The 24,986-nt window shown below is 43.1% G+C and overlaps 1 long non-coding RNA gene, 22 other non-coding genes and 1 pseudogene across 29 annotated transcripts; 23 read left to right on the top strand and 1 right to left on the bottom strand.

Annotated features, from left to right (window-relative positions):
- Positions 1–427: 427 nt before the first annotated feature.
- Positions 428–620, top strand: LOC143457654 (U2 spliceosomal RNA). The gene has a single exon (XR_013117340.1). It is a non-coding gene; the product is annotated as a U2 spliceosomal RNA (small nuclear RNA).
- A 593-nt stretch (positions 621–1,213) lies between these two features.
- LOC143457655 (U2 spliceosomal RNA) lies at positions 1,214–1,406 on the top strand. The gene has a single exon (XR_013117341.1). It is a non-coding gene; the product is annotated as a U2 spliceosomal RNA (small nuclear RNA).
- A 593-nt stretch (positions 1,407–1,999) lies between these two features.
- Positions 2,000–2,192, top strand: LOC143457656 (U2 spliceosomal RNA). The gene has a single exon (XR_013117342.1). It is a non-coding gene; the product is annotated as a U2 spliceosomal RNA (small nuclear RNA).
- A 593-nt stretch (positions 2,193–2,785) lies between these two features.
- LOC143457657 (U2 spliceosomal RNA) lies at positions 2,786–2,978 on the top strand. The gene has a single exon (XR_013117343.1). It is a non-coding gene; the product is annotated as a U2 spliceosomal RNA (small nuclear RNA).
- A 593-nt stretch (positions 2,979–3,571) lies between these two features.
- On the top strand, positions 3,572–3,764 carry LOC143457658 (U2 spliceosomal RNA). The gene has a single exon (XR_013117344.1). It is a non-coding gene; the product is annotated as a U2 spliceosomal RNA (small nuclear RNA).
- A 593-nt stretch (positions 3,765–4,357) lies between these two features.
- Positions 4,358–4,550, top strand: LOC143457659 (U2 spliceosomal RNA). The gene has a single exon (XR_013117345.1). It is a non-coding gene; the product is annotated as a U2 spliceosomal RNA (small nuclear RNA).
- A 593-nt stretch (positions 4,551–5,143) lies between these two features.
- LOC143457660 (U2 spliceosomal RNA) lies at positions 5,144–5,336 on the top strand. The gene has a single exon (XR_013117346.1). It is a non-coding gene; the product is annotated as a U2 spliceosomal RNA (small nuclear RNA).
- Positions 5,337–5,929: 593 nt separating this feature from the next.
- LOC143457662 (U2 spliceosomal RNA) lies at positions 5,930–6,122 on the top strand. The gene has a single exon (XR_013117348.1). It is a non-coding gene; the product is annotated as a U2 spliceosomal RNA (small nuclear RNA).
- A 593-nt stretch (positions 6,123–6,715) lies between these two features.
- Positions 6,716–6,908, top strand: LOC143457663 (U2 spliceosomal RNA). The gene has a single exon (XR_013117349.1). It is a non-coding gene; the product is annotated as a U2 spliceosomal RNA (small nuclear RNA).
- A 593-nt stretch (positions 6,909–7,501) lies between these two features.
- LOC143457664 (U2 spliceosomal RNA) lies at positions 7,502–7,694 on the top strand. Its single transcript, XR_013117350.1, has one exon. It is a non-coding gene; the product is annotated as a U2 spliceosomal RNA (small nuclear RNA).
- A 593-nt stretch (positions 7,695–8,287) lies between these two features.
- On the top strand, positions 8,288–8,480 carry LOC143457665 (U2 spliceosomal RNA). The gene has a single exon (XR_013117351.1). It is a non-coding gene; the product is annotated as a U2 spliceosomal RNA (small nuclear RNA).
- A 593-nt stretch (positions 8,481–9,073) lies between these two features.
- Positions 9,074–9,266, top strand: LOC143457666 (U2 spliceosomal RNA). The gene has a single exon (XR_013117352.1). It is a non-coding gene; the product is annotated as a U2 spliceosomal RNA (small nuclear RNA).
- A 593-nt stretch (positions 9,267–9,859) lies between these two features.
- LOC143457667 (U2 spliceosomal RNA) lies at positions 9,860–10,052 on the top strand. The gene has a single exon (XR_013117353.1). It is a non-coding gene; the product is annotated as a U2 spliceosomal RNA (small nuclear RNA).
- Positions 10,053–10,937: 885 nt separating this feature from the next.
- Positions 10,938–11,133, top strand: LOC143457909 (U2 spliceosomal RNA). The gene has a single exon (XR_013117565.1). It is a non-coding gene; the product is annotated as a U2 spliceosomal RNA (small nuclear RNA).
- Positions 11,134–11,726: 593 nt separating this feature from the next.
- Positions 11,727–11,919, top strand: LOC143457668 (U2 spliceosomal RNA). The gene has a single exon (XR_013117354.1). It is a non-coding gene; the product is annotated as a U2 spliceosomal RNA (small nuclear RNA).
- Positions 11,920–12,512: 593 nt separating this feature from the next.
- LOC143457669 (U2 spliceosomal RNA) lies at positions 12,513–12,705 on the top strand. The gene has a single exon (XR_013117355.1). It is a non-coding gene; the product is annotated as a U2 spliceosomal RNA (small nuclear RNA).
- A 1,225-nt stretch (positions 12,706–13,930) lies between these two features.
- On the bottom strand, positions 13,931–19,285 carry LOC143451579 (uncharacterized). 7 transcript variants are annotated; one of them, XR_013114871.1, is made up of 11 exons: positions 18,751–19,285; positions 17,434–17,559; positions 17,232–17,304; positions 16,835–17,076; positions 16,584–16,674; positions 16,343–16,489; positions 15,249–15,366; positions 14,940–15,038; positions 14,478–14,782; positions 14,270–14,375; positions 13,931–14,175 (listed from the first exon to the last, which is right to left on the bottom strand). It is a non-coding gene; the product is annotated as an uncharacterized LOC143451579 (long non-coding RNA). The 7 variants fall into 7 exon arrangements; XR_013114874.1 differs by lacking the exon at positions 14,478–14,782 and adding an exon at positions 15,443–15,653 and having other exon boundaries at positions 18,751–19,282; XR_013114875.1 differs by having other exon boundaries at positions 18,751–19,273.
- Positions 19,286–19,625: 340 nt separating this feature from the next.
- LOC143457889 (U2 spliceosomal RNA) lies at positions 19,626–19,848 on the top strand (annotated as a pseudogene).
- Positions 19,849–20,441: 593 nt separating this feature from the next.
- Positions 20,442–20,634, top strand: LOC143457670 (U2 spliceosomal RNA). Its single transcript, XR_013117356.1, has one exon. It is a non-coding gene; the product is annotated as a U2 spliceosomal RNA (small nuclear RNA).
- Positions 20,635–21,227: 593 nt separating this feature from the next.
- Positions 21,228–21,420, top strand: LOC143457672 (U2 spliceosomal RNA). The gene has a single exon (XR_013117357.1). It is a non-coding gene; the product is annotated as a U2 spliceosomal RNA (small nuclear RNA).
- Positions 21,421–22,013: 593 nt separating this feature from the next.
- Positions 22,014–22,206, top strand: LOC143457674 (U2 spliceosomal RNA). Its single transcript, XR_013117359.1, has one exon. It is a non-coding gene; the product is annotated as a U2 spliceosomal RNA (small nuclear RNA).
- A 593-nt stretch (positions 22,207–22,799) lies between these two features.
- LOC143457675 (U2 spliceosomal RNA) lies at positions 22,800–22,992 on the top strand. The gene has a single exon (XR_013117360.1). It is a non-coding gene; the product is annotated as a U2 spliceosomal RNA (small nuclear RNA).
- A 593-nt stretch (positions 22,993–23,585) lies between these two features.
- On the top strand, positions 23,586–23,778 carry LOC143457676 (U2 spliceosomal RNA). Its single transcript, XR_013117361.1, has one exon. It is a non-coding gene; the product is annotated as a U2 spliceosomal RNA (small nuclear RNA).
- A 593-nt stretch (positions 23,779–24,371) lies between these two features.
- Positions 24,372–24,564, top strand: LOC143457678 (U2 spliceosomal RNA). Its single transcript, XR_013117362.1, has one exon. It is a non-coding gene; the product is annotated as a U2 spliceosomal RNA (small nuclear RNA).
- Positions 24,565–24,986: the final 422 nt, after the last annotated feature.

Genomic DNA, 24,986 nt, shown 5'->3' on the forward strand with positions numbered 1-24,986 from the left:
TCACGGGTAAAATGAGAAATTGACTGTCGGCCCTGTGTGACAGCAGGAATGGTTTGATAAAATGGATAAATCCCCGATTTATCTTGTGAAAGTTTCTTCAAGTCAACTGTGCTGCTGCTGCTGTTACTACATTTGTTGTGAGTACTAATGAAAGCGATCGTTTTAGGGTATTTCCCAGTTTGATAGCAAAAAGCTGAAAAATGCAAGAAATGGCCTCCACGGGATAGACACAAAATATCTCCACTGTCACGGTCCAATAACCATCAAGCAGCAAATCATGTGACTGGGCGGCGGCCAGAAGATTGTCGTCTGTCTGCTGGCTGGTTGAGTTCGTCAGTTTGGCGTCTTGTGGCGGGCGATATAGGAACGTTTGGAGGTCGAGGAGGATTTTGAGAAGAATAAAAAGAGTCCGGGAAGATTTAGAGGTATCGCTTCTCGGCTCTCAAGAGCTAAGATCAAGTGTAGTATCTGTTCTTCTCAGTTTAATCCCTGGGACGCAGTTCATTGAACTGCTCTTCGATTAAACGGATTTTTGAACGGTGAACGACGCTAGGCGCTTGCGCCTGCTCGTTTGAGGGTTGTGCAGCTATTGCAGTACCTGCTGCTTCGGCCCATCTCCCACCCTGGTGGGATACTCTTGTTTGTATTAAAGTAGTCTGAGGAAAAGAAGAAGAGGAGGAGAAGGAGGGGAAAAAAAAAAAAAAAAAAAAGAAGACGATGGGCGGATGGATTGATCGATGTCAAACGATCGATTAATGTCTATGGGATAAATGTTGTACACCTGCGTCACGGGTAAAATGAGAAATTGACTGTCGGCCCTGTGTGACAGCAGGAATGGTTTGATAAAATGGATAAATCCCCGATTTATCTTGTGAAAGTTTCTTCAAGTCAACTGTGCTGCTGCTGCTGTTACTACATTTGTTGTGAGTACTAATGAAAGCGATCGTTTTAGGGTATTTCCCAGTTTGATAGCAAAAAGCTGAAAAATGCAAGAAATGGCCTCCACGGGATAGACACAAAATATCTCCACTGTCACGGTCCAATAACCATCAAGCAGCAAATCATGTGACTGGGCGGCGGCCAGAAGATTGTCGTCTGTCTGCTGGCTGGTTGAGTTCGTCAGTTTGGCGTCTTGTGGCGGGCGATATAGGAACGTTTGGAGGTCGAGGAGGATTTTGAGAAGAATAAAAAGAGTCCGGGAAGATTTAGAGGTATCGCTTCTCGGCTCTCAAGAGCTAAGATCAAGTGTAGTATCTGTTCTTCTCAGTTTAATCCCTGGGACGCAGTTCATTGAACTGCTCTTCGATTAAACGGATTTTTGAACGGTGAACGACGCTAGGCGCTTGCGCCTGCTCGTTTGAGGGTTGTGCAGCTATTGCAGTACCTGCTGCTTCGGCCCATCTCCCACCCTGGTGGGATACTCTTGTTTGTATTAAAGTAGTCTGAGGAAAAGAAGAAGAGGAGGAGAAGGAGGGGAAAAAAAAAAAAAAAAAAAAGAAGACGATGGGCGGATGGATTGATCGATGTCAAACGATCGATTAATGTCTATGGGATAAATGTTGTACACCTGCGTCACGGGTAAAATGAGAAATTGACTGTCGGCCCTGTGTGACAGCAGGAATGGTTTGATAAAATGGATAAATCCCCGATTTATCTTGTGAAAGTTTCTTCAAGTCAACTGTGCTGCTGCTGCTGTTACTACATTTGTTGTGAGTACTAATGAAAGCGATCGTTTTAGGGTATTTCCCAGTTTGATAGCAAAAAGCTGAAAAATGCAAGAAATGGCCTCCACGGGATAGACACAAAATATCTCCACTGTCACGGTCCAATAACCATCAAGCAGCAAATCATGTGACTGGGCGGCGGCCAGAAGATTGTCGTCTGTCTGCTGGCTGGTTGAGTTCGTCAGTTTGGCGTCTTGTGGCGGGCGATATAGGAACGTTTGGAGGTCGAGGAGGATTTTGAGAAGAATAAAAAGAGTCCGGGAAGATTTAGAGGTATCGCTTCTCGGCTCTCAAGAGCTAAGATCAAGTGTAGTATCTGTTCTTCTCAGTTTAATCCCTGGGACGCAGTTCATTGAACTGCTCTTCGATTAAACGGATTTTTGAACGGTGAACGACGCTAGGCGCTTGCGCCTGCTCGTTTGAGGGTTGTGCAGCTATTGCAGTACCTGCTGCTTCGGCCCATCTCCCACCCTGGTGGGATACTCTTGTTTGTATTAAAGTAGTCTGAGGAAAAGAAGAAGAGGAGGAGAAGGAGGGGAAAAAAAAAAAAAAAAAAAAGAAGACGATGGGCGGATGGATTGATCGATGTCAAACGATCGATTAATGTCTATGGGATAAATGTTGTACACCTGCGTCACGGGTAAAATGAGAAATTGACTGTCGGCCCTGTGTGACAGCAGGAATGGTTTGATAAAATGGATAAATCCCCGATTTATCTTGTGAAAGTTTCTTCAAGTCAACTGTGCTGCTGCTGCTGTTACTACATTTGTTGTGAGTACTAATGAAAGCGATCGTTTTAGGGTATTTCCCAGTTTGATAGCAAAAAGCTGAAAAATGCAAGAAATGGCCTCCACGGGATAGACACAAAATATCTCCACTGTCACGGTCCAATAACCATCAAGCAGCAAATCATGTGACTGGGCGGCGGCCAGAAGATTGTCGTCTGTCTGCTGGCTGGTTGAGTTCGTCAGTTTGGCGTCTTGTGGCGGGCGATATAGGAACGTTTGGAGGTCGAGGAGGATTTTGAGAAGAATAAAAAGAGTCCGGGAAGATTTAGAGGTATCGCTTCTCGGCTCTCAAGAGCTAAGATCAAGTGTAGTATCTGTTCTTCTCAGTTTAATCCCTGGGACGCAGTTCATTGAACTGCTCTTCGATTAAACGGATTTTTGAACGGTGAACGACGCTAGGCGCTTGCGCCTGCTCGTTTGAGGGTTGTGCAGCTATTGCAGTACCTGCTGCTTCGGCCCATCTCCCACCCTGGTGGGATACTCTTGTTTGTATTAAAGTAGTCTGAGGAAAAGAAGAAGAGGAGGAGAAGGAGGGGAAAAAAAAAAAAAAAAAAAAGAAGACGATGGGCGGATGGATTGATCGATGTCAAACGATCGATTAATGTCTATGGGATAAATGTTGTACACCTGCGTCACGGGTAAAATGAGAAATTGACTGTCGGCCCTGTGTGACAGCAGGAATGGTTTGATAAAATGGATAAATCCCCGATTTATCTTGTGAAAGTTTCTTCAAGTCAACTGTGCTGCTGCTGCTGTTACTACATTTGTTGTGAGTACTAATGAAAGCGATCGTTTTAGGGTATTTCCCAGTTTGATAGCAAAAAGCTGAAAAATGCAAGAAATGGCCTCCACGGGATAGACACAAAATATCTCCACTGTCACGGTCCAATAACCATCAAGCAGCAAATCATGTGACTGGGCGGCGGCCAGAAGATTGTCGTCTGTCTGCTGGCTGGTTGAGTTCGTCAGTTTGGCGTCTTGTGGCGGGCGATATAGGAACGTTTGGAGGTCGAGGAGGATTTTGAGAAGAATAAAAAGAGTCCGGGAAGATTTAGAGGTATCGCTTCTCGGCTCTCAAGAGCTAAGATCAAGTGTAGTATCTGTTCTTCTCAGTTTAATCCCTGGGACGCAGTTCATTGAACTGCTCTTCGATTAAACGGATTTTTGAACGGTGAACGACGCTAGGCGCTTGCGCCTGCTCGTTTGAGGGTTGTGCAGCTATTGCAGTACCTGCTGCTTCGGCCCATCTCCCACCCTGGTGGGATACTCTTGTTTGTATTAAAGTAGTCTGAGGAAAAGAAGAAGAGGAGGAGAAGGAGGGGAAAAAAAAAAAAAAAAAAAAGAAGACGATGGGCGGATGGATTGATCGATGTCAAACGATCGATTAATGTCTATGGGATAAATGTTGTACACCTGCGTCACGGGTAAAATGAGAAATTGACTGTCGGCCCTGTGTGACAGCAGGAATGGTTTGATAAAATGGATAAATCCCCGATTTATCTTGTGAAAGTTTCTTCAAGTCAACTGTGCTGCTGCTGCTGTTACTACATTTGTTGTGAGTACTAATGAAAGCGATCGTTTTAGGGTATTTCCCAGTTTGATAGCAAAAAGCTGAAAAATGCAAGAAATGGCCTCCACGGGATAGACACAAAATATCTCCACTGTCACGGTCCAATAACCATCAAGCAGCAAATCATGTGACTGGGCGGCGGCCAGAAGATTGTCGTCTGTCTGCTGGCTGGTTGAGTTCGTCAGTTTGGCGTCTTGTGGCGGGCGATATAGGAACGTTTGGAGGTCGAGGAGGATTTTGAGAAGAATAAAAAGAGTCCGGGAAGATTTAGAGGTATCGCTTCTCGGCTCTCAAGAGCTAAGATCAAGTGTAGTATCTGTTCTTCTCAGTTTAATCCCTGGGACGCAGTTCATTGAACTGCTCTTCGATTAAACGGATTTTTGAACGGTGAACGACGCTAGGCGCTTGCGCCTGCTCGTTTGAGGGTTGTGCAGCTATTGCAGTACCTGCTGCTTCGGCCCATCTCCCACCCTGGTGGGATACTCTTGTTTGTATTAAAGTAGTCTGAGGAAAAGAAGAAGAGGAGGAGAAGGAGGGGAAAAAAAAAAAAAAAAAAAAGAAGACGATGGGCGGATGGATTGATCGATGTCAAACGATCGATTAATGTCTATGGGATAAATGTTGTACACCTGCGTCACGGGTAAAATGAGAAATTGACTGTCGGCCCTGTGTGACAGCAGGAATGGTTTGATAAAATGGATAAATCCCCGATTTATCTTGTGAAAGTTTCTTCAAGTCAACTGTGCTGCTGCTGCTGTTACTACATTTGTTGTGAGTACTAATGAAAGCGATCGTTTTAGGGTATTTCCCAGTTTGATAGCAAAAAGCTGAAAAATGCAAGAAATGGCCTCCACGGGATAGACACAAAATATCTCCACTGTCACGGTCCAATAACCATCAAGCAGCAAATCATGTGACTGGGCGGCGGCCAGAAGATTGTCGTCTGTCTGCTGGCTGGTTGAGTTCGTCAGTTTGGCGTCTTGTGGCGGGCGATATAGGAACGTTTGGAGGTCGAGGAGGATTTTGAGAAGAATAAAAAGAGTCCGGGAAGATTTAGAGGTATCGCTTCTCGGCTCTCAAGAGCTAAGATCAAGTGTAGTATCTGTTCTTCTCAGTTTAATCCCTGGGACGCAGTTCATTGAACTGCTCTTCGATTAAACGGATTTTTGAACGGTGAACGACGCTAGGCGCTTGCGCCTGCTCGTTTGAGGGTTGTGCAGCTATTGCAGTACCTGCTGCTTCGGCCCATCTCCCACCCTGGTGGGATACTCTTGTTTGTATTAAAGTAGTCTGAGGAAAAGAAGAAGAGGAGGAGAAGGAGGGGAAAAAAAAAAAAAAAAAAAAGAAGACGATGGGCGGATGGATTGATCGATGTCAAACGATCGATTAATGTCTATGGGATAAATGTTGTACACCTGCGTCACGGGTAAAATGAGAAATTGACTGTCGGCCCTGTGTGACAGCAGGAATGGTTTGATAAAATGGATAAATCCCCGATTTATCTTGTGAAAGTTTCTTCAAGTCAACTGTGCTGCTGCTGCTGTTACTACATTTGTTGTGAGTACTAATGAAAGCGATCGTTTTAGGGTATTTCCCAGTTTGATAGCAAAAAGCTGAAAAATGCAAGAAATGGCCTCCACGGGATAGACACAAAATATCTCCACTGTCACGGTCCAATAACCATCAAGCAGCAAATCATGTGACTGGGCGGCGGCCAGAAGATTGTCGTCTGTCTGCTGGCTGGTTGAGTTCGTCAGTTTGGCGTCTTGTGGCGGGCGATATAGGAACGTTTGGAGGTCGAGGAGGATTTTGAGAAGAATAAAAAGAGTCCGGGAAGATTTAGAGGTATCGCTTCTCGGCTCTCAAGAGCTAAGATCAAGTGTAGTATCTGTTCTTCTCAGTTTAATCCCTGGGACGCAGTTCATTGAACTGCTCTTCGATTAAACGGATTTTTGAACGGTGAACGACGCTAGGCGCTTGCGCCTGCTCGTTTGAGGGTTGTGCAGCTATTGCAGTACCTGCTGCTTCGGCCCATCTCCCACCCTGGTGGGATACTCTTGTTTGTATTAAAGTAGTCTGAGGAAAAGAAGAAGAGGAGGAGAAGGAGGGGAAAAAAAAAAAAAAAAAAAAGAAGACGATGGGCGGATGGATTGATCGATGTCAAACGATCGATTAATGTCTATGGGATAAATGTTGTACACCTGCGTCACGGGTAAAATGAGAAATTGACTGTCGGCCCTGTGTGACAGCAGGAATGGTTTGATAAAATGGATAAATCCCCGATTTATCTTGTGAAAGTTTCTTCAAGTCAACTGTGCTGCTGCTGCTGTTACTACATTTGTTGTGAGTACTAATGAAAGCGATCGTTTTAGGGTATTTCCCAGTTTGATAGCAAAAAGCTGAAAAATGCAAGAAATGGCCTCCACGGGATAGACACAAAATATCTCCACTGTCACGGTCCAATAACCATCAAGCAGCAAATCATGTGACTGGGCGGCGGCCAGAAGATTGTCGTCTGTCTGCTGGCTGGTTGAGTTCGTCAGTTTGGCGTCTTGTGGCGGGCGATATAGGAACGTTTGGAGGTCGAGGAGGATTTTGAGAAGAATAAAAAGAGTCCGGGAAGATTTAGAGGTATCGCTTCTCGGCTCTCAAGAGCTAAGATCAAGTGTAGTATCTGTTCTTCTCAGTTTAATCCCTGGGACGCAGTTCATTGAACTGCTCTTCGATTAAACGGATTTTTGAACGGTGAACGACGCTAGGCGCTTGCGCCTGCTCGTTTGAGGGTTGTGCAGCTATTGCAGTACCTGCTGCTTCGGCCCATCTCCCACCCTGGTGGGATACTCTTGTTTGTATTAAAGTAGTCTGAGGAAAAGAAGAAGAGGAGGAGAAGGAGGGGAAAAAAAAAAAAAAAAAAAAGAAGACGATGGGCGGATGGATTGATCGATGTCAAACGATCGATTAATGTCTATGGGATAAATGTTGTACACCTGCGTCACGGGTAAAATGAGAAATTGACTGTCGGCCCTGTGTGACAGCAGGAATGGTTTGATAAAATGGATAAATCCCCGATTTATCTTGTGAAAGTTTCTTCAAGTCAACTGTGCTGCTGCTGCTGTTACTACATTTGTTGTGAGTACTAATGAAAGCGATCGTTTTAGGGTATTTCCCAGTTTGATAGCAAAAAGCTGAAAAATGCAAGAAATGGCCTCCACGGGATAGACACAAAATATCTCCACTGTCACGGTCCAATAACCATCAAGCAGCAAATCATGTGACTGGGCGGCGGCCAGAAGATTGTCGTCTGTCTGCTGGCTGGTTGAGTTCGTCAGTTTGGCGTCTTGTGGCGGGCGATATAGGAACGTTTGGAGGTCGAGGAGGATTTTGAGAAGAATAAAAAGAGTCCGGGAAGATTTAGAGGTATCGCTTCTCGGCTCTCAAGAGCTAAGATCAAGTGTAGTATCTGTTCTTCTCAGTTTAATCCCTGGGACGCAGTTCATTGAACTGCTCTTCGATTAAACGGATTTTTGAACGGTGAACGACGCTAGGCGCTTGCGCCTGCTCGTTTGAGGGTTGTGCAGCTATTGCAGTACCTGCTGCTTCGGCCCATCTCCCACCCTGGTGGGATACTCTTGTTTGTATTAAAGTAGTCTGAGGAAAAGAAGAAGAGGAGGAGAAGGAGGGGAAAAAAAAAAAAAAAAAAAAGAAGACGATGGGCGGATGGATTGATCGATGTCAAACGATCGATTAATGTCTATGGGATAAATGTTGTACACCTGCGTCACGGGTAAAATGAGAAATTGACTGTCGGCCCTGTGTGACAGCAGGAATGGTTTGATAAAATGGATAAATCCCCGATTTATCTTGTGAAAGTTTCTTCAAGTCAACTGTGCTGCTGCTGCTGTTACTACATTTGTTGTGAGTACTAATGAAAGCGATCGTTTTAGGGTATTTCCCAGTTTGATAGCAAAAAGCTGAAAAATGCAAGAAATGGCCTCCACGGGATAGACACAAAATATCTCCACTGTCACGGTCCAATAACCATCAAGCAGCAAATCATGTGACTGGGCGGCGGCCAGAAGATTGTCGTCTGTCTGCTGGCTGGTTGAGTTCGTCAGTTTGGCGTCTTGTGGCGGGCGATATAGGAACGTTTGGAGGTCGAGGAGGATTTTGAGAAGAATAAAAAGAGTCCGGGAAGATTTAGAGGTATCGCTTCTCGGCTCTCAAGAGCTAAGATCAAGTGTAGTATCTGTTCTTCTCAGTTTAATCCCTGGGACGCAGTTCATTGAACTGCTCTTCGATTAAACGGATTTTTGAACGGTGAACGACGCTAGGCGCTTGCGCCTGCTCGTTTGAGGGTTGTGCAGCTATTGCAGTACCTGCTGCTTCGGCCCATCTCCCACCCTGGTGGGATACTCTTGTTTGTATTAAAGTAGTCTGAGGAAAAGAAGAAGAGGAGGAGAAGGAGGGGAAAAAAAAAAAAAAAAAAAAGAAGACGATGGGCGGATGGATTGATCGATGTCAAACGATCGATTAATGTCTATGGGATAAATGTTGTACACCTGCGTCACGGGTAAAATGAGAAATTGACTGTCGGCCCTGTGTGACAGCAGGAATGGTTTGATAAAATGGATAAATCCCCGATTTATCTTGTGAAAGTTTCTTCAAGTCAACTGTGCTGCTGCTGCTGTTACTACATTTGTTGTGAGTACTAATGAAAGCGATCGTTTTAGGGTATTTCCCAGTTTGATAGCAAAAAGCTGAAAAATGCAAGAAATGGCCTCCACGGGATAGACACAAAATATCTCCACTGTCACGGTCCAATAACCATCAAGCAGCAAATCATGTGACTGGGCGGCGGCCAGAAGATTGTCGTCTGTCTGCTGGCTGGTTGAGTTCGTCAGTTTGGCGTCTTGTGGCGGGCGATATAGGAACGTTTGGAGGTCGAGGAGGATTTTGAGAAGAATAAAAAGAGTCCGGGAAGATTTAGAGGTATCGCTTCTCGGCTCTCAAGAGCTAAGATCAAGTGTAGTATCTGTTCTTCTCAGTTTAATCCCTGGGACGCAGTTCATTGAACTGCTCTTCGATTAAACGGATTTTTGAACGGTGAACGACGCTAGGCGCTTGCGCCTGCTCGTTTGAGGGTTGTGCAGCTATTGCAGTACCTGCTGCTTCGGCCCATCTCCCACCCTGGTGGGATACTCTTGTTTGTATTAAAGTAGTCTGAGGAAAAGAAGAAGAGGAGGAGAAGGAGGGGAAAAAAAAAAAAAAAAAAAAGAAGACGATGGGCGGATGGATTGATCGATGTCAAACGATCGATTAATGTCTATGGGATAAATGTTGTACACCTGCGTCACGGGTAAAATGAGAAATTGACTGTCGGCCCTGTGTGACAGCAGGAATGGTTTGATAAAATGGATAAATCCCCGATTTATCTTGTGAAAGTTTCTTCAAGTCAACTGTGCTGCTGCTGCTGTTACTACATTTGTTGTGAGTACTAATGAAAGCGATCGTTTTAGGGTATTTCCCAGTTTGATAGCAAAAAGCTGAAAAATGCAAGAAATGGCCTCCACGGGATAGACACAAAATATCTCCACTGTCACGGTCCAATAACCATCAAGCAGCAAATCATGTGACTGGGCGGCGGCCAGAAGATTGTCGTCTGTCTGCTGGCTGGTTGAGTTCGTCAGTTTGGCGTCTTGTGGCGGGCGATATAGGAACGTTTGGAGGTCGAGGAGGATTTTGAGAAGAATAAAAAGAGTCCGGGAAGATTTAGAGGTATCGCTTCTCGGCTCTCAAGAGCTAAGATCAAGTGTAGTATCTGTTCTTCTCAGTTTAATCCCTGGGACGCAGTTCATTGAACTGCTCTTCGATTAAACGGATTTTTGAACGGTGAACGACGCTAGGCGCTTGCGCCTGCTCGTTTGAGGGTTGTGCAGCTATTGCAGTACCTGCTGCTTCGGCCCATCTCCCACCCTGGTGGGATACTCTTGTTTGTATTAAAGTAGTCTGAGGAAAAGAAGAAGAGGAGGAGAAGGAGGGGAAAAAAAAAAAAAAAAAAAAGAAGACGATGGGCGGATGGATTGATCGATGTCAAACGATCGATTAATGTCTATGGGATAAATGTTGTACACCTGCGTCACGGGTAAAATGAGAAATTGACTGTCGGCCCTGTGTGACAGCAGGAATGGTTTGATAAAATGGATAAATCCCCGATTTATCTTGTGAAAGTTTCTTCAAGTCAACTGTGCTGCTGCTGCTGTTACTACATTTGTTGTGAGTACTAATGAAAGCGATCGTTTTAGGGTATTTCCCAGTTTGATAGCAAAAAGCTGAAAAATGCAAGAAATGGCCTCCACGGGATAGACACAAAATATCTCCACTGTCACGGTCCAATAACCATCAAGCAGCAAATCATGTGACTGGGCGGCGGCCAGAAGATTGTCGTCTGTCTGCTGGCTGGTTGAGTTCGTCAGTTTGGCGTCTTGTGGCGGGCGATATAGGAACGTTTGGAGGTCGAGGAGGATTTTGAGAAGAATAAAAAGAGTCCGGGAAGATTTAGAGGTATCGCTTCTCGGCTCTCAAGAGCTAAGATCAAGTGTAGTGGTCCATCAGTTTACTGATGTAGAAAGGGTCTCGGTTGATGCCGCCGAGTTTGGTTCCCTTTCCCGAACATACCACCTTCCACCTTTCACCGGGGTTTCGGCTTGCCCCTGCTCGTAGCACTTGTGAGCAAACGAGAAGTCATCAAGGTTAGGAAATCCCTTGCTTATTGGAAGATAGGCAGAGGAGACCCCTAGCTCTCTTATACCCCAAATCCTCCACTTGGCAGGGGGGGGGAAGGCGAACGCCGACCTCATCACTGCTCAATGAAAAAAAAAAAAAAAAAAAAAGTGTAGTATCTGTTCTTCTCAGTTTAATCCCTGGGACGCAGTTCATTGAACTGCTCTTCGATTAAACGGATTTTTGAACGGTGAACGACGCTAGGCGCTTGCGCCTGCTCGTTTGAGGGTTGTGCAGCTATTGCAGTACCTGCTGCTTCGGCCCATCTCCCACCCTGGTGGGATACTCTTGTTTGTATTAAAGTAGTCTGAGGAAAAGAAGAAGAGGAGGAGAAGGAGGGGAAAAAAAAAAAAAAAAAAAAGAAGACGATGGGCGGATGGATTGATCGATGTCAAACGATCGATTAATGTCTATGGGATAAATGTTGTACACCTGCGTCACGGGTAAAATGAGAAATTGACTGTCGGCCCTGTGTGACAGCAGGAATGGTTTGATAAAATGGATAAATCCCCGATTTATCTTGTGAAAGTTTCTTCAAGTCAACTGTGCTGCTGCTGCTGTTACTACATTTGTTGTGAGTACTAATGAAAGCGATCGTTTTAGGGTATTTCCCAGTTTGATAGCAAAAAGCTGAAAAATGCAAGAAATGGCCTCCACGGGATAGACACAAAATATCTCCACTGTCACGGTCCAATAACCATCAAGCAGCAAATCATGTGACTGGGCGGCGGCCAGAAGATTGTCGTCTGTCTGCTGGCTGGTTGAGTTCGTCAGTTTGGCGTCTTGTGGCGGGCGATATAGGAACGTTTGGAGGTCGAGGAGGATTTTGAGAAGAATAAAAAGAGTCCGGGAAGATTTAGAGGTATCGCTTCTCGGCTCTCAAGAGCTAAGATCAAGTGTAGTATCTGTTCTTCTCAGTTTAATCCCTGGGACGCAGTTCATTGAACTGCTCTTCGATTAAACGGATTTTTGAACGGTGAACGACGCTAGGCGCTTGCGCCTGCTCGTTTGAGGGTTGTGCAGCTATTGCAGTACCTGCTGCTTCGGCCCATCTCCCACCCTGGTGGGATACTCTTGTTTGTATTAAAGTAGTCTGAGGAAAAGAAGAAGAGGAGGAGAAGGAGGGGAAAAAAAAAAAAAAAAAAAAGAAGACGATGGGCGGATGGATTGATCGATGTCAAACGATCGATTAATGTCTATGGGATAAATGTTGTACACCTGCGTCACGGGTAAAATGAGAAATTGACTGTCGGCCCTGTGTGACAGCAGGAATGGTTTGATAAAATGGATAAATCCCCGATTTATCTTGTGAAAGTTTCTTCAAGTCAACTGTGCTGCTGCTGCTGTTACTACATTTGTTGTGAGTACTAATGAAAGCGATCGTTTTAGGGTATTTCCCAGTTTGATAGCAAAAAGCTGAAAAATGCAAGAAATGGCCTCCACGGGATAGACACAAAATATCTCCACTGTCACGGTCCAATAACCATCAAGCAGCAAATCATGTGACTGGGCGGCGGCCAGAAGATTGTCGTCTGTCTGCTGGCTGGTTGAGTTCGTCAGTTTGGCGTCTTGTGGCGGGCGATATAGGAACGTTTGGAGGTCGAGGAGGATTTTGAGAAGAATAAAAAGAGTCCGGGAAGATTTAGAGGTATCGCTTCTCGGCTCTCAAGAGCTAAGATCAAGTGTAGTATCTGTTCTTCTCAGTTTAATCCCTGGGACGCAGTTCATTGAACTGCTCTTCGATTAAACGGATTTTTGAACGGTGAACGACGCTAGGCGCTTGCGCCTGCTCGTTTGAGGGTTGTGCAGCTATTGCAGTACCTGCTGCTTCGGCCCATCTCCCACCCTGGTGGGATACTCTTGTTTGTATTAAAGTAGTCTGAGGAAAAGAAGAAGAGGAGGAGAAGGAGGGGAAAAAAAAAAAAAAAAAAAAGAAGACGATGGGCGGATGGATTGATCGATGTCAAACGATCGATTAATGTCTATGGGATAAATGTTGTACACCTGCGTCACGGGTAAAATGAGAAATTGACTGTCGGCCCTGTGTGACAGCAGGAATGGTTTGATAAAATGGATAAATCCCCGATTTATCTTGTGAAAGTTTCTTCAAGTCAACTGTGCTGCTGCTGCTGTTACTACATTTGTTGTGAGTACTAATGAAAGCGATCGTTTTAGGGTATTTCCCAGTTTGATAGCAAAAAGCTGAAAAATGCAAGAAATGGCCTCCACGGGATAGACACAAAATATCTCCACTGTCACGGTCCAATAACCATCAAGCAGCAAATCATGTGACTGGGCGGCGGCCAGAAGATTGTCGTCTGTCTGCTGGCTGGTTGAGTTCGTCAGTTTGGCGTCTTGTGGCGGGCGATATAGGAACGTTTGGAGGTCGAGGAGGATTTTGAGAAGAATAAAAAGAGTCCGGGAAGATTTAGAGGTATCGCTTCTCGGCTCTCAAGAGCTAAGATCAAGTGTAGTATCTGTCGGGTTCGGACGTGTTTTTCGAGCTCCTCAGGTCCAAAACTGTATCTAAGCTAATCTCATCTATTAGGCAGTTTTAGGCAGCCAGTTATAGTTTAAAATCTTTTTAAACCGATCAGCTAAAACTTTCTCACAGAAAGTTTATTCAGTTATTAGCAAAAAGCTCTTTTTAGAGCTATAGCCAAAAAACCGACAAATTTGCCGGCTTTTTTTTCAATCACTCACAGTTCAGGTTCTGGCCTCTCCCAAGTTTTGAAACTTGGTAGATAGGCTGTTTTCACGGTGTAGTCTCTGGAAAACCTGACCTTTTAACCGTAGGCCTACGTTTAAGTGCCTTTTCAAGGCTTCTTGAACCTAGACCTTCTAGGCCTAACTTGCACCCATTTTCCCGCCATTATTCTGAGGGAAACCCCCATTTATCAAACCATAGAAATCAATTATGGTGTTTTTTAAACAAACGCGTACGCTTCTGTGCCATTTTGACAAGGAAGAAGTTTCTGAAACATTTGATATAACCACATTTATGGAGCTGTTCACAGATGACGGTCCCTTATGCTACCTATCGCAAAACATCTTTGGCATGACCCAAGTGAATTATAAAGAGCAGATTTACTCAATTACATTCAAATCAGATGACGACTCCAAACATCTCATAAAACAGATGAAAACAAAATTCGCAATGCAACAAGTTATAACCAAAACAAATGGTGCTTCGTTCTCCATGTGGGTGGAGGAACCAGCTCCTCCTCCGACCACGGTCACGCTGTACCCGGTCCCCCTCGACATCCCAGATGAGGAGATCATTCATCTTGTCCAATCCAGAAACTGGGGCAATCTACGAAGATACAAATTTGGTTCACACAAGGGTTTCCCTCAATTTCATAATGAATATCTTCACATTCAAATAGACGAACTCAAAGAAGACCTACTTCCTAATCAAATCTTCATCAACGGGCAAGCCGTATCAATTTCTCTTCCGGGATCTCCTATCCTGAAATGTGCTTACTGCAGAAACTTCGGTCACCGAATCGAAACCTGCAAAAAAATAAAAAATAAAAAGCAACCCTCCGCCTCAGGCAATTCTGCTCTCTCCCCTAACTCAACATGGGGAAATAAACAAAAAACATCCAAACAAACCTCTACATCATCCACTGGTCCGACGGATCAACCCAACCCTCAAGCAACGCCTCCAGTTACAGTTACAGAAGAAGAAAAAGAAGAAAAAAAAGACCCCGCACCAGAACAAACCCAAACAAGATCCAAAACACCCAAAATTCATGCCACCACCGCCATTGTTAATTCAGAAACCGAAAAACCATCCACTTCAGACGAGTCCAACAGCTCTACTGACTTTCAGACTGTCTCTCCACTAGACACCTCCGAAGCCGAAAGGCAGCTGAAAGGATCTCAAGGAAAACGCTCCCCCATTCACAATCCAACAACTTCGAAGAAATTGAAACATGGGAGTAAACCCAAAAGCAAGAAATCTTAAACACGCATACCAAGAACATTTTGTATCAGGTAACTAAATCCGATGACGACAATCAAAAACATGGACAATTCTCTAACCTTAACCACAATAAACTGCAATGGACTTACCAAATCCCTTCAGCATATCCCCTTCTTCATCCGAAAATATCACATCGACATTTTGGCTATTCAGGAAGCCCACAGAATTGACGAAAAACAACTCCGGATCTGGCAAACAAGAAACAATCTGACTGTTTTTACCAATGCCCCAGACAAAAGAGAGAGAAATAAATATTTCAAAGCTGGAACAGTCTTAATAATACCGAATAATGTAGCTTCACAGGTCAAACATCACGAAATTATCTCGAAATACCGTTCACAAATGATTAAATTAGAAATTGACAGCAAGGCAATCATAATTGTCAACTCTTATCTTACCTCTGGTACTTCCTCCTCCTCGTCCATAGAAAGAATTCAACAACTGGAAGACATCTACCAACACCTCATCGCCACCCCCCATGTCGACATCATCTGGCTAGGAGATTTCAACTTCGTTCTGGAAAACAATGACACAATTAACAAAATTACCATCCGAAATGACCACAGGAAAATGACAGAATGTATACAACTACTTGACATCGTCGACTCCTTCCGTCTTCTCCACCCAAATCAAAAAAGTTACTCATACATCACCGCAAAAGCCAGCACCAGAATAGATAGAATCTATTGCAGTAAATCTCTGACATCCAAACTTCAACAATCAATATATATCTCCACAGCGCATCTCTCGGATCACATCTTTGGAAACCTAATCTCACTTCAAACATCTCACTCAAGACCCAACTGTCAATATAAAAAAACACACTGGAAACTGAACGACTCCCTACTGGAAGACCCACATATATGTAAACAACTAAAGAATGAAATTCTCCTTTTTGCAAAAAAACCTCTCCATGCGAAGCATCCACTAATGTGGTGGGAAATGCTCAAAAAAAATATCAAAAGAATCATTATTCACCTGGCCAGCAGGAAGAAAAAGAAAATTCAAACAATCATAAACAATCATCAAAGCAAACTGGAAACTCTCAACGTCAACCTCCTCCCACAGTCAAACCAAGAAATCATCCAAATTAAGCAGAAAATACAAAGATTACAAGAAGAACTACACAATGGAGACCGAATCAGAGCCAGAATCACAGCTGTCACCGACAACGAAGCCCCTTCCCAAATTTTTAAATTAATGGAAAAAAAAAAACAACGGAAACTAAACATCAACCAATTACAATTAGACGAAACCGACGAAGATTCCATCACCAATAATCCTATATCAATTCAAAATACCATTCATGAATTCTACACCCATTTATGGACCAAAAATGACAACCAAAACCACATCGACGAAGAAGAAGAACTATCCCATTACCTATCAAGCATTCCTTCACTACCACCTGATTCCCAAACAACACCCTCCCCATTTATACACATCTCAGAAGTCAAAGCAGCTATAATACGCCTAAATAAAGACTCCTCACCTGGATTGGATGGCCTCACTGCCCGCTTTTATCAACATTTTTCGGAAATCTTGGCACCCCTCCTTCAAGAAAATTTTAACAACTGTTATTTCAGCTCCAGCTTGACTGAGTCACAGCGATCCGCAATCATTCGTCTTATCCCAAAATCTGGAAACAAACTACTAATCAAAAACTGGAGACCCATATCTATTCTCAATATGGACTATAAAATTCTCAGTATAATACTAAAAAATAGACTTACCCCTCTTGTGACAAATTTTATTCTAGACACCCAACAATGCGGTATCCCCGGAAGATCAATAGACACCATTCTCCTCAACATCCAAGCGGCACTGGAACAAGAAAAGGACAATCAAGACGGACTAGCCATTTTAAAATTAGATTTTACCAAAGCTTTCGATAAAGTGAACCACAATTTCTTTATTAGACTTCTCAACAAAATGAATATACCCAGTTCCATAGTAAACTGGATCAAAATAATTTATGACAAACCCCTCGCTTTCATTCAGACTGCACACGGTCTCTCTCAAGGAATCACAATCTCTTGCGGCGTCCGACAAGGATGCCCACTCAGCATGCTGATATTTACCATAGTCACCAATGTGTTGGCCCTTAAAATCTCGAATGTTCCTCTTCCGAACTGCCCAACAGTACGATCTGTTCATCTCAACCTTCAACAATACGCAGACGATACAATCCTTTTGGCCAAGAATACATCCACAGTTGCAGAAGCTCTGAAAATCATCAAAAAGTTTAGTCATTTTTCCGGACTCAAGCTGAATGAAAACAAATCCATGTTCTATATATCAACAGACAAATTAAAAACTCAAATCAGTCAGAAATTTCCAAACATTCCAATCGCCGCTACAATAACAATTCTCGGAATCACCTTTTCACTGACAGAAGACTCTGCTACTCTCAACTGGGAAAAAACTCTATGCACCCTCAAGAAATTAAACAACCTTCATAAAACAAGAAGACTCTCAATTCTCGGAAGAAAATATATTATAAACTCCCTCTTTCTACCTCACATCATGCGGACAGCAACACTATTTATACCACCAAGTAAAATTCGAAATTCAATCTCCAACCTTATTTTCAAATTCCTTTGGTATCCCAGAAGATTAGAACCTTTAGCCAGAAGAAAACTGATCGCCCCTTTCAAACAAGGAGGTCTCCAAATCCTACATGCCCAGTCCCGGATCCAATCAGCCTTCCTGTACAAAATAAAACGTCTATCCTCAGAAAATAATAAAAACAGTTTCTTTTCAAATTGGGCAAAACACAATATTGGGACCAAACTAATGAAAATTGCTCCAAATCTTTTTTCAAATGCCATCAAATACAGACCACAACCAAATTTTACCTGGACAAAGACTCTGGACATTTATGATCAGGCCAATAATAACAAAAAGATTATGCTACTCGAAGAATACAATCAGAAGACCTTATACCAGCTAATCCTAAACGACCACCAATCTCCCTCCATAATTTACAGTCAGCAGCAAAACATGATCTCATGGAAAAATATAAACCTAAAAAATACAAGAAAATGGACACCAACACTAATGCAAAGAAGCCATTCATATCTGATCGCCCATCGAGGCTTTCTCTGGGGATCCTTTTACAAGAAGAAGAAATTATTCACAACTTCAAAGCAAGAAATTCGTTTAACAGACTGCAAATTCTGCAAATCTCAGAAAGATGACATCACCCATGTATTAATTGAATGCCCCATAGCCAAAGAAATTCTCTCTCACATTCAATCAGATTTACTACAATGGTTTACAATAAATACCCCTCTCCACCAAAATTTAATTCTCTACAATAGCTTTCAAAAAGATACCAAAGACTCGGAAAAAATCCTACACTATCTGAACATTTTCAAATCAACCCTTATAGCACATAAAGAAGCCCTAGATGAAGAAAATTCCTACATGACAGACAAAACTACGACAACCAACAGCATCCTCTGGAAAATTCGAACAAAATTTAAAAGACATTATCTCCTGGAAGATTGAACTCTCCTCTCGCCCACCAACAACAAACTCAAGATAAACAAGAAGAAGACTCTGCTTATTCTACACCTCTAATCTATACAATTCTCACCCTTCGTTATATAATGTACTTACTTCTTTCACCCCCAAAACCCACTAAATATAACTTCCCCCCTCATTATAGAAACTATATTTTATCACACAACTAGGCCTAGAAATTTTTCGATGCCCCCTCTTAAACTTTTGCAAATATCCATTTGTTTTTTTTGTCTACTGTAAAACATATCTTATTGTAAATGTACTCTTTATTCTGAAATGTATACCATAACTACATAACCCCCTCTTTTTTTTATCTACTTTCATCATAAATTATGAAACTTAACATAATATGTATATACTTATTGTAATTACCTGAAACCTGAAAATTCATCATCTTCAACAACTTCTCAAACTTCTTCATGGACTGCACAACGAAATGAACATTACTCTACTTATACTGAAACCAACCATGATGATGATAATCCATTTGCAATGCCTTTACAATCCAAAATGATGAAACAACACCATGCATGAACTCCACCCATAACTAAATCATCAATTACAACTTACAACCTGAAAAAAACTGATCAAAAACACTGGAATATCCTACTGGACATGATGTTGTACATGAAACATGCAACCCCACGCCGGTAAACTATATTACTACCTGTATTTTGCTCATAAATATGTGTATATATATGTAAATATGTGTACTATATATACCATATCTAAAATTCTCAATTGCCACCTATAACCTGGGAAAAACCGGTTTAAAACACTGAATTATCCTTTTAACCAATATATAATACATGAAACATGCAACCTCATAATGGTAATCCATATTATTAACTGTTTTTTACTGATAAATGTATGTGTAACATGTATTAACCTCTCCCAATCTTGGCCTAATCAAAAACCGTACCGGCTTTTTCCTGGGATTCCCCTAATGCAATCACTTCTCAAATCATATAATTTCGGCAAAATTCATATAATTCATAATAACTATTTTAATTTTTACTGGTTTTAACTGGAAAAATTACGGATTGGAATATCAATGCTCTATTGTCGTTCTTATGCATGGAAATGTGTTTCTACATCACCTATAACCTACTGTGCTTATATTTTCTCATTTATTGTATATCGGACTTACCATATTATGACCACGTCTCCTTGGAATTTCCCAAATGTGAAATCTCAATTTAATCCGCAAAATATTTTCTTTCCTGCTTGTTAAACCCGAAAACTATATTGTTTTTTTCTTTATTATTGAATTTTAATATCGTTAGAAAAAAAAAAAAAAAAAAAAAAAGTGTAGTATCTGTTCTTCTCAGTTTAATCCCTGGGACGCAGTTCATTGAACTGCTCTTCGATTAAACGGATTTTTGAACGGTGAACGACGCTAGGCGCTTGCGCCTGCTCGTTTGAGGGTTGTGCAGCTATTGCAGTACCTGCTGCTTCGGCCCATCTCCCACCCTGGTGGGATACTCTTGTTTGTATTAAAGTAGTCTGAGGAAAAGAAGAAGAGGAGGAGAAGGAGGGGAAAAAAAAAAAAAAAAAAAAGAAGACGATGGGCGGATGGATTGATCGATGTCAAACGATCGATTAATGTCTATGGGATAAATGTTGTACACCTGCGTCACGGGTAAAATGAGAAATTGACTGTCGGCCCTGTGTGACAGCAGGAATGGTTTGATAAAATGGATAAATCCCCGATTTATCTTGTGAAAGTTTCTTCAAGTCAACTGTGCTGCTGCTGCTGTTACTACATTTGTTGTGAGTACTAATGAAAGCGATCGTTTTAGGGTATTTCCCAGTTTGATAGCAAAAAGCTGAAAAATGCAAGAAATGGCCTCCACGGGATAGACACAAAATATCTCCACTGTCACGGTCCAATAACCATCAAGCAGCAAATCATGTGACTGGGCGGCGGCCAGAAGATTGTCGTCTGTCTGCTGGCTGGTTGAGTTCGTCAGTTTGGCGTCTTGTGGCGGGCGATATAGGAACGTTTGGAGGTCGAGGAGGATTTTGAGAAGAATAAAAAGAGTCCGGGAAGATTTAGAGGTATCGCTTCTCGGCTCTCAAGAGCTAAGATCAAGTGTAGTATCTGTTCTTCTCAGTTTAATCCCTGGGACGCAGTTCATTGAACTGCTCTTCGATTAAACGGATTTTTGAACGGTGAACGACGCTAGGCGCTTGCGCCTGCTCGTTTGAGGGTTGTGCAGCTATTGCAGTACCTGCTGCTTCGGCCCATCTCCCACCCTGGTGGGATACTCTTGTTTGTATTAAAGTAGTCTGAGGAAAAGAAGAAGAGGAGGAGAAGGAGGGGAAAAAAAAAAAAAAAAAAAAGAAGACGATGGGCGGATGGATTGATCGATGTCAAACGATCGATTAATGTCTATGGGATAAATGTTGTACACCTGCGTCACGGGTAAAATGAGAAATTGACTGTCGGCCCTGTGTGACAGCAGGAATGGTTTGATAAAATGGATAAATCCCCGATTTATCTTGTGAAAGTTTCTTCAAGTCAACTGTGCTGCTGCTGCTGTTACTACATTTGTTGTGAGTACTAATGAAAGCGATCGTTTTAGGGTATTTCCCAGTTTGATAGCAAAAAGCTGAAAAATGCAAGAAATGGCCTCCACGGGATAGACACAAAATATCTCCACTGTCACGGTCCAATAACCATCAAGCAGCAAATCATGTGACTGGGCGGCGGCCAGAAGATTGTCGTCTGTCTGCTGGCTGGTTGAGTTCGTCAGTTTGGCGTCTTGTGGCGGGCGATATAGGAACGTTTGGAGGTCGAGGAGGATTTTGAGAAGAATAAAAAGAGTCCGGGAAGATTTAGAGGTATCGCTTCTCGGCTCTCAAGAGCTAAGATCAAGTGTAGTATCTGTTCTTCTCAGTTTAATCCCTGGGACGCAGTTCATTGAACTGCTCTTCGATTAAACGGATTTTTGAACGGTGAACGACGCTAGGCGCTTGCGCCTGCTCGTTTGAGGGTTGTGCAGCTATTGCAGTACCTGCTGCTTCGGCCCATCTCCCACCCTGGTGGGATACTCTTGTTTGTATTAAAGTAGTCTGAGGAAAAGAAGAAGAGGAGGAGAAGGAGGGGAAAAAAAAAAAAAAAAAAAAGAAGACGATGGGCGGATGGATTGATCGATGTCAAACGATCGATTAATGTCTATGGGATAAATGTTGTACACCTGCGTCACGGGTAAAATGAGAAATTGACTGTCGGCCCTGTGTGACAGCAGGAATGGTTTGATAAAATGGATAAATCCCCGATTTATCTTGTGAAAGTTTCTTCAAGTCAACTGTGCTGCTGCTGCTGTTACTACATTTGTTGTGAGTACTAATGAAAGCGATCGTTTTAGGGTATTTCCCAGTTTGATAGCAAAAAGCTGAAAAATGCAAGAAATGGCCTCCACGGGATAGACACAAAATATCTCCACTGTCACGGTCCAATAACCATCAAGCAGCAAATCATGTGACTGGGCGGCGGCCAGAAGATTGTCGTCTGTCTGCTGGCTGGTTGAGTTCGTCAGTTTGGCGTCTTGTGGCGGGCGATATAGGAACGTTTGGAGGTCGAGGAGGATTTTGAGAAGAATAAAAAGAGTCCGGGAAGATTTAGAGGTATCGCTTCTCGGCTCTCAAGAGCTAAGATCAAGTGTAGTATCTGTTCTTCTCAGTTTAATCCCTGGGACGCAGTTCATTGAACTGCTCTTCGATTAAACGGATTTTTGAACGGTGAACGACGCTAGGCGCTTGCGCCTGCTCGTTTGAGGGTTGTGCAGCTATTGCAGTACCTGCTGCTTCGGCCCATCTCCCACCCTGGTGGGATACTCTTGTTTGTATTAAAGTAGTCTGAGGAAAAGAAGAAGAGGAGGAGAAGGAGGGGAAAAAAAAAAAAAAAAAAAAGAAGACGATGGGCGGATGGATTGATCGATGTCAAACGATCGATTAATGTCTATGGGATAAATGTTGTACACCTGCGTCACGGGTAAAATGAGAAATTGACTGTCGGCCCTGTGTGACAGCAGGAATGGTTTGATAAAATGGATAAATCCCCGATTTATCTTGTGAAAGTTTCTTCAAGTCAACTGTGCTGCTGCTGCTGTTACTACATTTGTTGTGAGTACTAATGAAAGCGATCGTTTTAGGGTATTTCCCAGTTTGATAGCAAAAAGCTGAAAAATGCAAGAAATGGCCTCCACGGGATAGACACAAAATATCTCCACTGTCACGGTCCAATAACCATCAAGCAGCAAATCATGTGACTGGGCGGCGGCCAGAAGATTGTCGTCTGTCTGCTGGCTGGTTGAGTTCGTCAGTTTGGCGTCTTGTGGCGGGCGATATAGGAACGTTTGGAGGTCGAGGAGGATTTTGAGAAGAATAAAAAGAGTCCGGGAAGATTTAGAGGTATCGCTTCTCGGCTCTCAAGAGCTAAGATCAAGTGTAGTATCTGTTCTTCTCAGTTTAATCCCTGGGACGCAGTTCATTGAACTGCTCTTCGATTAAACGGATTTTTGAACGGTGAACGACGCTAGGCGCTTGCGCCTGCTCGTTTGAGGGTTGTGCAGCTATTGCAGTACCTGCTGCTTCGGCCCATCTCCCACCCTGGTGGGATACTCTTGTTTGTATTAAAGTAGTCTGAGGAAAAGAAGAAGAGGAGGAGAAGGAGGGGAAAAAAAAAAAAAAAAAAAAGAAGACGATGGGCGGATGGATTGATCGATGTCAAACGATCGATTAATGTCTATGGGATAAATGTTGTACACCTGCGTCACGGGTAAAATGAGAAATTGACTGTCGGCCCTGTGTGACAGCAGGAATGGTTTGATAAAATGGATAAATCCCCGATTTATCTTGTGAAAGTTTCTTCAAGTCAACTGTGCTGCTGCTGCTGTTACTACATTTGTTGTGAGTACTAATGAAAGCGATCGTTTTAGGGTATTTCCCAGTTTGATAGCAAAAAGCTGAAAAATGCAAGAAATGGCCTCCACGGGATAGACACAAAATATCTCCACTGTCACGGTCCAATAACCATCAAGCAGCAAATCATGTGACTGGGCGGCGGCCAGAAGATTGTCGTCTGTCTGCTGGCTGGTTGAGTTCGTCAGTTTGGCGTCTTGTGGCGGGCGATATAGGAACGTTTGGAGGTCGAGGAGGATTTTGAGAAGAATAAAAAGAGTCCGGGAAGATTTAGAGGTATCGCTTCTCGGCTCTCAAGAGCTAAGATCAAGTGTAGTATCTGTTCTTCTCAGTTTAATCCCTGGGACGCAGTTCATTGAACTGCTCTTCGATTAAACGGATTTTTGAACGGTGAACGACGCTAGGCGCTTGCGCCTGCTCGTTTGAGGGTTGTGCAGCTATTGCAGTACCTGCTGCTTCGGCCCATCTCCCACCCTGGTGGGATACTCTTGTTTGTATTAAAGTAGTCTGAGGAAAAGAAGAAGAGGAGGAGAAGGAGGGGAAAAAAAAAAAAAAAAAAAAGAAGACGATGGGCGGATGGATTGATCGATGTCAAACGATCGATTAATGTCTATGGGATAAATGTTGTACACCTGCGTCACGGGTAAAATGAGAAATTGACTGTCGGCCCTGTGTGACAGCAGGAATGGTTTGATAAAATGGATAAATCCCCGATTTATCTTGTGAAAGTTTCTTCAAGTCAACTGTGCTGCTGCTGCTGTTACTACATTTGTTGTGAGTACTAATGAAAGCGATCGTTTTAGGGTATTTCCCAGTTTGATAGCAAAAAGCTGAAAAATGCAAGAAATGGCCTCCACGGGATAGACACAAAATATCTCCACTGTCACGGTCCAATAACCATCAAGCAGCAAATCATGTGACTGGGCGGCGGCCAGAAGATTGTCGTCTGTCTGCTGGCTGGTTGAGTTCGTCAGTTTGGCGTCTTGTGGCGGGCGATATAGGAACGTTTGGAGGTCGAGGAGGATTTTGAGAAGAATAAAAAGAGTCCGGGAAGATTTAGAGGTATCGCTTCTCGGCTCTCAAGAGCTAAGATCAAGTGTAGTATCTGTTCTTCTCAGTTTAATCCCTGGGACGCAGTTCATTGAACTGCTCTTCGATTAAACGGATTTTTGAACGGTGAACGACGCTAGGCGCTTGCGCCTGCTCGTTTGAGGGTTGTGCAGCTATTGCAGTACCTGCTGCTTCGGCCCATCTCCCACCCTGGTGGGATACTCTTGTTTGTATTAAAGTAGTCTGAGGAAAAGAAGAAGAGGAGGAGAAGGAGGGGAAAAAAAAAAAAAAAAAAAAGAAGACGATGGGCGGATGGATTGATCGATGTCAAACGATCGATTAATGTCTATGGGATAAATGTTGTACACCTGCGTCACGGGTAAAATGAGAAATTGACTGTCGGCCCTGTGTGACAGCAGGAATGGTTTGATAAAATGGATAAATCCCCGATTTATCTTGTGAAAGTTTCTTCAAGTCAACTGTGCTGCTGCTGCTGTTACTACATTTGTTGTGAGTACTAATGAAAGCGATCGTTTTAGGGTATTTCCCAGTTTGATAGCAAAAAGCTGAAAAATGCAAGAAATGGCCTCCACGGGATAGACACAAAATATCTCCACTGTCACGGTCCA

This window comes from Clavelina lepadiformis, chromosome 4 (assembly GCF_947623445.1).
Source record: "Clavelina lepadiformis chromosome 4, kaClaLepa1.1, whole genome shotgun sequence".
NCBI classification, from domain to species: Eukaryota; Metazoa; Chordata; class Ascidiacea; order Aplousobranchia; family Clavelinidae; genus Clavelina; species Clavelina lepadiformis.